Raw genomic sequence first — 10,877 nt, 5'->3', positions numbered from 1 at the left:
AGGCAAGGATTTTCTATGACTCTGAAACTAGGATAGACACATGTAAGATAAGCCAACTCTGGTCACCCTAATCATCTAATCACTTGTGCATGGCAATTAACTCTTGCTCTCATGCCAGAACAAGATCATGCTTTGTAGATTGGAATCCATCTCTGCTTACGTATCCTCCGTAGGTAGCTTTCGTCTCCTACGACGGGGACGTCCATAAGATCCAGTTCAGGCAATCCAGATACAACACTCTTGTGGCTCGGATTAAACCTAGGATCAGATTCAGGGTGATCAATCCAGAATTACCGCTTTGAGATTTGGATGAATGGGAAAATCATGTTAAAAATCGAAATCCTTTTTCCTAAAAACCTAGATGTCATTCAAACATGGGGTCCCTTTGAGTTGCAGAAAAACTTCTCTTATTGAAGATAGAATGGCGATGGAGAGCTTCTACAAATGAATAAAAATAAAACCTAAAACTACAAATGAGTTCTCTCTTAAAGAGAAGAAAGAGGATCTCCTACAACAGACCTAAAAATGAGTATTTATAGTGTTTCTCCAAGTCTTGGGCGTCTAGGGCTTGTAAAATGGGTGCAGGAAGTGTCTTGTGCCTTAGTTGGGCTCCTGAGATTCGGACGTAGGTCTTCAAATTTGGGGATGAAGAGCCGCGGTGGGAAAAAGGCTGGCCGCGGGTGAAAATACTTGTGCATGACTGGACTTGTGTTGGTCGGCCTTTAGTGCATTGATGATATCTTGAGATCTAACCTCTGGATTGTTTTGATTCCAAGTTTGTTGAAACGCGGGTTTTCTCCTCTATAATGTCTTCAAATTTGAGGATGATCAGACGGTGAGAAGGTCTTCATTGGTTGACAAACTTCTGACAGCCTAAATTTATCCAAAAATGGACTTTTCCTCCAAAATGCACTCCAAAGTCCCAAGTTTCCTGAAAAGCCTTTTAAACCTCCAAAACATGTAAAACACTTATAAAACCTTTAAAACTGAGTAAAAAAACCTGCATAAGATATTGAAAGTGATCCATAAAAGTGGTCAAAATCAGGTGTTATCAACTCCCCAAGACTTAAACCTTTGTTTGTCTTCAAACAAAACCAAAGATCTGAACCTGGAAAAGAGGTTTGAAAATAGTAGGAACTAACAAAATCTCAGAGACCATGCTTCTAAACTAGAGTTAGTCATTATTCTCAAATCAAGGATAGTCTAGAAAATTCTCACCAAAGCACAAACATAACTAGTCCGTTGATCCGTCATGCGAAAGTCTACACACTTAAACCTATCCTCCAGTCAACTAGCTCTTAACATTCATTTATAAGTTCCAGTGGTTCTCATGAAAAGGAGGTTAGCAAGGCAATCAAGGCTATGTATTTAAAATGGCTGTTTTAGAAGGTGAGGCTTTTAGTGTTTAGGATTACCTTTTCTGGAGAGACAAGACATAATGCAAAACAGCAAGAGAGGGTGGAGCTGTTGATATCCACAGTTTCCAGACACATTCTTCTTGCTTTAAGATTCTTGATCTCCCTTCTTCGGGTTCTCCTCATAACTCCCCCAGACTTAGGTTTTTGTCCAGGTCTTAAAACCAATGCTCACAAATGAATACTTGCAGCCTTTGCTTCAAACTATTTCGGCTACCCTAGACTCTTTAGGCTTTTAGTTTCCTTTCCTTTCATTCTTTTTCTCTTTTTTCAATTTTTTTGTTTTTCGAAAAGGGAAACCGCCTTTTGACATAGATTCTTAGGAAGCACGTAATTTACCTTTAACTTCAAGCTTTTTTTAGGCACCATTGAGCTTTGATAGATTCTTGATGCTCCACTTTCCCAAATTCTTTCAGTCTTCATCTTGAGTGACTGAAAACCATGTTGCTCCTCTCTCTCAGGCGTTTTTGCACATATCTGTCGATATAAACTAAATAGAGAATGCATGAGGTTTAAACATAAAGGTTTGGGTAAAGGGTGTGGTACCAGCTAAAGATGAACTGGCCATGTAGGACTACAAAGAGTGGCAATAATGATGTAAAGATGTCCTAGATGTGTATCATGATGCCTGCTAAAACCAATGATGAGAAAATTAGATGTCAAGATTATGTTCAAGTGAAATGAGCTAGTCTATTCTGTCAGGAAGAGTCTCCATGAATAGAAATCCTCTGGTGGGAGTTCGTAGTGTAAGTACTCTAGCTACCGCCTAGTGTAGTATTAACCACAAAAGAAACTAGCATGAAAAGTTTAGAAGCACATGGGTCTTTCTCATCATAGTTTTGTGTCAAACATTCCTGAAAAATACTCAAGGTCTTTTAATAAGCATAGAAAATTTTAAAAATTGCAGAAAAAGATAAGAAACAAAGAAAAATAGATTAGTACGGATAGACATCCTCCCCCTAGACTTAAATCACACTGTCCCCAGTGTGAAAACGTTGGTGAGAAGATGGTGAAATAAAAGCAAAAGAGTCTAAAATAAAAGAAAAGAAATGGTGATGGAACCATGGGTATGATGTGCTGATGGATAGGCGCCTATGTCTCATGGCTGTCATATGTCTCTGTAGATGAGGAATCATCATCAAACCAGTGTTCTTCAGTAGTCTCTTTATGCGCCTGTTGATCTTCTCTTGCTGGTCAAGCTTCTTCTTCAAAGCTGCAAAGTCTGCATCACTCCTAGTGGATGCTATGATATGAGAAGAACTGGCTCTGGATGAAGATGGTGAAAGCTGAAGTCTCCTGCTGTTTGCAGCTACCTCTCTCTTGGCTTTTGCAGCCAGAAATTGCTTCATGGTCAGAGGTAAGAGTGGCAAAGATGGTAGGAAGTCACTAGTTGATAACACCGTATTTTGACCACTTTTATGGATCGTTTTGAAATACTTTTTCTATGTTTTTAATTGCTTTTAAGTAGTTTTATTACGTTTTTCTAGTATTTGTAGTTCCAAGACTCTTTTCAGGTAACTTAGGGAAAAGCTTAACAAAATGGATAGAAAACCAGATTTCAGCTCAGAGTCAAACCATCAGAAGTTCACCCCTGATTGAAGGCCTTCTCACCATCTGATCCAGCTCAAATTTGGAGACCTTAAAGATGGAAGTATCAGCTTTCCAGTTTACTTTACAGCTTGGCAATCCAACGGTTCAATCAAAAGATACGCGAAGAGCAATCCAACGGTTCAATCAAAACCGGTCGGCAAGCACTTCCACCCGCGGCCAAACACTCATTCCCCACGGTCAGAAGCATCCCGACCGCGGCAAACCACTCATTCCCCATGGTCAGAGCACTCCCGACCGCGGCCATCAACCTCCAAGTCCAAAACGCCCATTTCTGAAGCCCACATTTGGAGAAACCCTAAGTGACGTCCAGAGAGGTCTTGAGCACTATAAAAAACATGTCTTAGGAACCCTAAACGATGTGTAACCGAATACCATCTATCATTACTTCATATTTTTATTGTTTTTGCTTTAGCTTTTAGGGAGAGAGAGATTTGTTCTCTTGAACCCTTGTTCTTTCTTTTTCAATTTCGGTTTCTATTCTACTTCTTAATACTATGTCGTTGATTTCATTCATCATGTCTGAGTAGTTTTACTGTTGGGATTAAGGGATTTTCGATGGGGATTTATATGTTCGATGAGAATTCCATGAGCTTTTGAGCCGAATCTTAGAACTTTTTCTTCTGAATTCGTTTTTACTGCATGAGAGTAGCGTCATGAACTACAATCTGATCCAGATGCTTGGTGACACGAAAGTGTTCATCAGGTATCAGATCTAGTTTGGGAGAGCAAAACAAACATAGGAGTGGAAACCTACCTATGGGCGATTTGTGAATTAGGACGAGTCTTAAACATAATGCATCTCTTTTCTTTCAGGGCTAGAGTGGAAACCTACTGGTCAGGGTAGAGAGAGATAGTTGTCTATGATCACGACAGTGGCGTATTCATACGTCCGTGACTCCAGTTCGAAAAGTTTAAGCTACGATCTTATCAATTTACTCTCTAGCAATGTTTTGAATCATTCGTACCCCTGAGAAAACTTCCCTGAACCCCAACGCCTTCTTTCCCATTGATTTACACGGATTTTTCTTTCAGCCTTAGTTCAATATTGTCTTTCCTTTTTAGTTCATTTTCATTTAAGCAATTAGATATCCGTTTTTTACATTTTTAGTCATTTTCGTTAAGTTTAGTTATTACGTCATTTAATTCCCGTATTCTCTTTTAAGATTTTGTTTTTGCATTTCAAACACACTACCAAACCCCCACAAAACCGTTTTGGTTCTAGACTTCCTTACTTAATACTTATTTCAAAGGTTTTTTGCAGGAAAAGATCCTCCTTCCCTGTGGATTCGATCCCTAAGTACTACAATCGATCAGCTGTGCACTTGCGGTTATTGATTTCATTTAGGGTAAAACTTGACAACCCTCGACACCTCACGACAACACCACATCACTAGTCTCTGGTTTCCATCCTGGGTCTGAACCATCTCGGAGACGGGGCATTGAATCCGATGGTAGAAGTACCCTGTACTCGGTGGAACTGGTGGAGAACTTGTAAGAAAATCCAATTGGGTTCATCTTGGCCCTGGTGATAGTCCTGTCTCTAGAGAACTGAGAAAGATCAAACCAATCCTCTCTAAGAGGTGTCTCAGCTGAAAAATCAACTCCTGCTGCTATCATAAGCAAAGTGATGATGCTCTCAAAAGCTGGTGAGTAGTCCTGAAAATCAGATGTAAGCATCTCATGCTTAACCTTCACTAGGTTCCTTGCAATGATACAAGCAAAGCAAGGAAACCTGGAGTGATCTGTAGTGTCACCAACTCTGGCTTAAGGACATTCGCTTGATTGGCTCACGAAAACACAGTGTGTGCTAGTAGCTTATGGACATAGCGAACAGCAGGATGAGAGAGTAATGAAGCCTTGGACCTTCCTTTGTCATAAAATCCATAACCCATCAGCTTCCAAAGATCTTGATCTGGATCCTTCTCCAATGAAATCTCATCACAATAAGGCAACTTCAAAGCATCACATACCTCTAAGATGGTAAGAGAGTAAGGATGACCTCCAATAGAGAAGGAGAGTGTGCCATCTAGAGCTCTAGGAGTAGCTCTCTTCTTGTAGCTCAAAGTTGCTGATGCAAGGTCTGAGAGTTCTGCTCCATGAATGATCTCATTCTAAGCCTATCAAGATACCATATTACATCTTCTCTGATTCCAAGCATCTCAAGAGTTGAGTAGTCAATTGCTGGAGTTGGCTTGATCTTCAGCTTCTCAAGCTGTGCCAAGTAATCGATGTCTGGGTCAATGGCTTTACCAACAAACTTCACTTTCGGCTTAGAGGAAGACTTGACTCTTCGAGGGAAAAATAGCTGTGTGGAGGTCTGCTCAATCTTTCCTGAAAAGATTCTTCTTTGAGCGGCAATGAAGGTGGATAGATGCTCATCTTCACTCAGTTGTGTCTCGTTCAATGCATCATATGTCTCCTGCGAATGGGGCTTTTTCGCATGAGGGCTCGTCTTGGTTCGAATCAGTCGAACCTGAGAGAGATCCATGACCTGCAAAAACGAGATTCTCGAGACAATTGATAAATCAAGCTGCTTTGGTATCTATTTTTATGAACAAGGTGTTTATAGAGGCATCACAAACACATTATCATGACAAACAAGCTGTAAATGCATTAAACATTACAAAATCTGAGAATTTCTTGTCAAGTTCGATATACTGATGTTCAACACACGAGATTTCTAAATCAGGATCATGTTTTATGCTCACTCACATGTAATCTAATCTGATTTTCTATCAACAAGAACCAAAGAATCCAGATTTGCAAAGCTGAACCAAACAGATCTCCAAATTTCGATTTGCTCAAAGTCTCAAATCTCAGATTTTTGAAAATTTCAAATCTCTATGGTCTAAGTGTTTAATCATGCAATTAAACTACCCAGTAGTCTAGCCTTATGTCCAAAGACAGCTTCCAATCATCCTTAGGTGAATTTATACTCATTCTAAGAAAACCCTAAATCTGAGATCTTAAGAAAAAGTGAGAAATTTGAGCTCATACTTGATGAAAGTGTTATGTGATGATAGATTTGAAATCTCCTTGGAAAAAGAGTGAGGTATGTTCGAAAATTTGGAAAGGATTTGTCAAGTTTGTAATCTGTCTTTTTCGCTAGATCTCCAAGATTGTTGGGAAAGATGAAGAGAAAAGACCTTTTTGATCTTTTAAATCCTCTTTTTTCTTTTAAAAATGTGTTTTTCCTAAGAAAATTTTTATTTTTAAAAGTTTAGAAGACTTACCTGGCGTGTTTAAACGGGAATTATGTTTCGAGAACTTCCCGGTTAAATCCCGTAATAAAACGGGGAATTGAAGTTATGGTTTACGAAGAACAGGGAAAACTCGCCTGGGAGCCAAAACAGGGCCGGCCGCGGGCCAGTCGCGTGCGCCCGCGGTAAAGACGAGTCGGGCCACGGCTGAAGTGATGCGGGCTGCGGTAAATGATGGGTCGGCCGCGGCTGGATTGATCGTGGTCGCAGCAAATGCTTCCAGGAGTTCCTGGTTTCTCCCGTTTTCCTGCTTTTTCATCCTATCTTTTGTATTTTCTGATTTTTATGAATGTTTTTGGTTTTTCTGGGTTTTATGAAAGCCTGAAATGCATAAAAAGAAAAGAAATCAAATAGAAAAAAAGAAAATCATACCAAACGGGTTGCCTCCCATTAAGCGCTTTTGTTTAAAGTCTTTTACCTAGACTCTTGGCAGGATTATGATGGAGAAGAAGAGACAGGATCCCTTGAATTAAGAGTCCTAGTGGTCCTTTTTAGCCTGAACTTTGGATTTCCTTCATCTTGAATCACAATCTCTTTTTATTTCTTAAAGATTTTTGCATCCTTGAGGACATATTTTGTCTTCTCAACAATTCCTTCAAGATTTTTTTCCTTTTCCTTGCTGATGTCTGGTGGCACCACTATCTTGATCTTCTCAAATTGCCTAGATGCAAGTGCTTTTAGTTCCTTCTTTTCCTCCAACACCTTCTCCTTGTCCTTGTCTTTTTTATTTGGGGCTGGATCTGGTGTGGTCTTATAGAACTTTCTCCTGTCCACATTTAAGAAAACTAAACAGCGATTTGCATGGTCAATAACAGCACCTACAGTGGCTAAGAATGGGAGACCAAATATCAAAGGTCTGTCTTCGTCCTTGTCCATCTTCAAAACTTGAAAATCGGCTGGGATTGTTTTGTTTCCAATGATCAGTTGCAAATCCTGGATCATTCCTTCTGTTCTCTTTTGAGATGAATCACCAAAGATTATCCTTACTGGAGATGGGACAAATGTGTCTATACCAAGTTTCTCAGCAATAGATTTTGACATGTCATCATCTCCAATGTGATCATCCTGCTCACGGTTTAAAAGATCTTCCCGATAGGCATTAGGATTGGCCATCTTGAGCGTTCTTCGTCTGAGTTTCCTAAGTGCTCTTTCGTGTTTGTTAATCTCGTATAAGGGCAATACGATTTCATTAGGATCTCTCCTAGTTTTCATGCACATGTGAGCAAAGAAAGCATAGATAAAAAGAGGAGTTAGAAAATCTCCAGCAGAACTCGAAAATCTTGAGGTTTAGGATTGAAATTAGATTAAGAAGTCAAGTCAACAGTGATAGATCCCCGGCAACGGCGCCAAAAACTTGATGTGAGGGCAGTGGGCAACACAAGTTTTACCCTAGACAAGCTGCAAGTGCACAGCAAACACAGTATTACTTAGGGATCGAATCCACAGAGATCTGTGTGTTGAGGACTCCTAAATGATGCTAAAAACAATCATAAATCTAATCTAATTAAAAGGGGTTTTGGTTTGTCACTAAATCTAATTATGCAGAGAATTAAAAAGATTTTTAAGTAAAAATCAGTTGAAAAACAGTAAGGAAAAAGCGTTGGGTTCAAGGTTCATCTTTAGGGTTCATGTTCGAAAACAAAAAGAATTTAGGCAAGGATTTTCTATGACTCTGAAACTAGGATAGACACATGTAAGATGAGCTAACTCTCGTCACCCTAATCATCTAATCACTTGTTCATGGCAATTAACTCTCGCTCTCATGCTAGAACAAGATCATGCTTTGTAGATCGGAATCCATCTCTGCTTACGTATCCTCTGTAGGTAGCTTTCGTCTCCTACGATGGGGACGTCCATAAGATCCAGTTCAGGCAACCCAGATACAACACTTTCGTGGCTCGGATAAAACCCAGGATCGGATTCTGGGAGATCAATCCAGAATTACCGCTTTGAGATTTGGATGAATGGGAGAATCATGTTAAAACTCGAAATCCTTTTTCTTAAAAACCTAGATGTCATTCGAACATGGGGCCCCTTTGGATTGCCCTTTCACCCAACTAGGTGACTACTCAGACATGGTTGAGGTAGACATCATCATTGGTTTAGAGCTAAGAAGAAGAAAAGTAAAAGAAACAATGTTGCAGAAAAACTTCTCTTATTAAAGACACAATGGCGATGGAGAGCTTCTACAAATGCATAAAAATCAAACCTAAAACTACAAATGAGTTCTCTCTCAAAGAGAAGAAAAAGGCTCTCCTACAAAAGACCTAAAAATGAGTATTTATGTTTCTCCAAGTCTTGGGCGTCTAGGGCTTGTAAAATGGGTGCAGAAAGTGTCTTGGGCCTTAGTTGAATTCCTGAGGTTCGGACATAGGTGATAACACCGTATTTTGACCACTTTTATGGATCGTTTTGAAATACTTTTTCTATGTTTTTAATTGCTTTTAAGTACTTTTATTACGTTTTTCTAGTATTTGTAGTTCCAAGACTCTTTTCAGGAAATTTAGGGAAAAGCTTAACAAAATGGATAGAAAACCAGATTTCAGCTCAGAGTCAAACCGTCAGAAGTTCACCCCTGATTGAAGGCCTTCTCACCGTCAGATCCAGCTCAAATTTGGAGACCTTAAAGATAGAAGTATCAGTTTTCCAGTGCACTTTACAGCTTGGCAATCCAACGGTTCAATCAAAAGATACGCGAAGAACAAGATGTCCCGTAAACCAGCTGGCCATCACTTCCACCCGCAGCCAACAAGCATTTTCCCGCGGTCAGGAGCATCCCGACCGCGGCAAACCACTCATCCACCGCGGTTACACTTGTCCCGACCGCGGCCTTCAACCTCCAAGCCCAAAAAGCCCATTTCTGAAGCCCACATTTGGAGAAACCCTAAGTGACGTCCAGAGAGGTCTTGAGCACTATAAATACATGTCTTAGGAGCCCTAGAAATCGTGTAACCTATCACCACCGAAATATTTACTTCATATTCTTATTGTTTTTGCTTTAGCTTTTAGGGAGAGAGAGATTTGTTCTCTTGAACCCTTGTTCTTTCTTTTTCAATTTCGGTTTCTATTCTACTTCTTAATATTATGTCTTTGATTTCGTTCATTATGTCTGAGTAGTTTTATTGTTGGGATTAAGGGATTTTCGATGGGGATATATATGTTCGGTGAGGATTCCATTGGCTATTGAGCTGAATATTAGAACTTTTTCTTCTGAATTCGTTTTTACTGCATGAGGGTAGCGTCATGAACTACAATCTGATCCAGATGCTTGGTGACACGAAAGTGTTCATCAGGTATCAGATCTAGTTTGGGAGAGCAAAACAAACATAGGAGTGGAAACCTACCTATGGGCGATTTGTGAATCAGGACGAGTCTTAAACACACTACCAAACCCCCACTAAACCGTTTTTGTTCTAGACTTCCTTACTTTAACTTATTTCAAAGGCTTTTTGCAGGAAAAGATCCTCCTTCCCTGTGGATTCGATCCCTAAGTACTACAATCGATCAGCTGTGCACTTGCGGCTATTGATTTTAATTAGGGTAAAACTTGACAACCCTCGACACCACACATCAAGACACAACACTCCACATCAGAGTGCAGTGGGCAACACAAGTTTTACCCTAGACAAGCTGTAAGTGCACAGAAAACGCAGTAGTACTAAGGGATCGAATCCACAAAGATCTGTGTGTTGAGGACTCCTAACTGAGGCTAAAAACAATCGTAAACCTAATCTAATAAAAAGAGGTTTTGGTTTGTCACTAAATCTAACTATGCAGAGAATTAAAAAGAGCTTTAACTAAAAATCGGTTGAAAAACAGTAAGGAAAAAGCGCTGGGTTCAAGGTTCATCTTTAGGGTTCATGTTCTAAAACATAAAGAATTTAGGCAAGGATTGTCTATGACTCTGAAACTAAGATTAGCCAACTCTCGTCACCCTAATCATCTAATCACTTGTTCATAGCAATTCACTCTCGCTCTCATGCCAGAACAAGATCATGCTTTGTAGATCGGAATCCATCTCTGCATACGTATCCTCCGTAGGTAGCTTTCGTCTCCTACGACGGGGACGTCCATAAGATCCGGTTCAGGCAACCCAGATACAACACTCTCGTGGCTCGGATTAAACCTAGGATCGGATTCTGGGTGATCAGTCCAGAATTACCGCTTTGAGAATTGGTTGAATGGGAGAATCATGTTAAAAATCGAAATCCCTTTTCCTAAAAACCTAGATGTCATTCGAACATGGGATCCCTTTGGATTACCCTTTCACCCAACTAGGTGACTACTCAAACATGGCTAAGGTAGACATCATCATCGGTTTAGAACTAAGAAGAAGAAAAATAAAAGAAACAAAGTTGCAGAAAGACTTCTCTTATTGAAGACAGTATGGCGATGAAAAGCTTCCACAGATGCATAAAAATAAAACCTAAAACTATGAATGAGTTCTCTCTCAAAGAGAAGAAAGAGGCTCTCTTACAAAAGACCTAAAAATGAGTATTTATAGTGTTTCTCCAAGTCTTGGGCGTCTAGGGCTTGTAAAATGGGTGCAGGAAGTGACTTGGGCCTTATTTGGTCTCCTGAGGTTCCGACA

The sequence above is a fragment of the Eutrema salsugineum genome, unplaced genomic scaffold, assembly GCF_000478725.1.
Source record: "Eutrema salsugineum unplaced genomic scaffold, Eutsalg1_0 scaffold_17, whole genome shotgun sequence".
NCBI classification, from domain to species: domain Eukaryota; kingdom Viridiplantae; phylum Streptophyta; class Magnoliopsida; order Brassicales; family Brassicaceae; genus Eutrema; species Eutrema salsugineum.
This window is presented reverse-complemented; position numbering follows the sequence as displayed.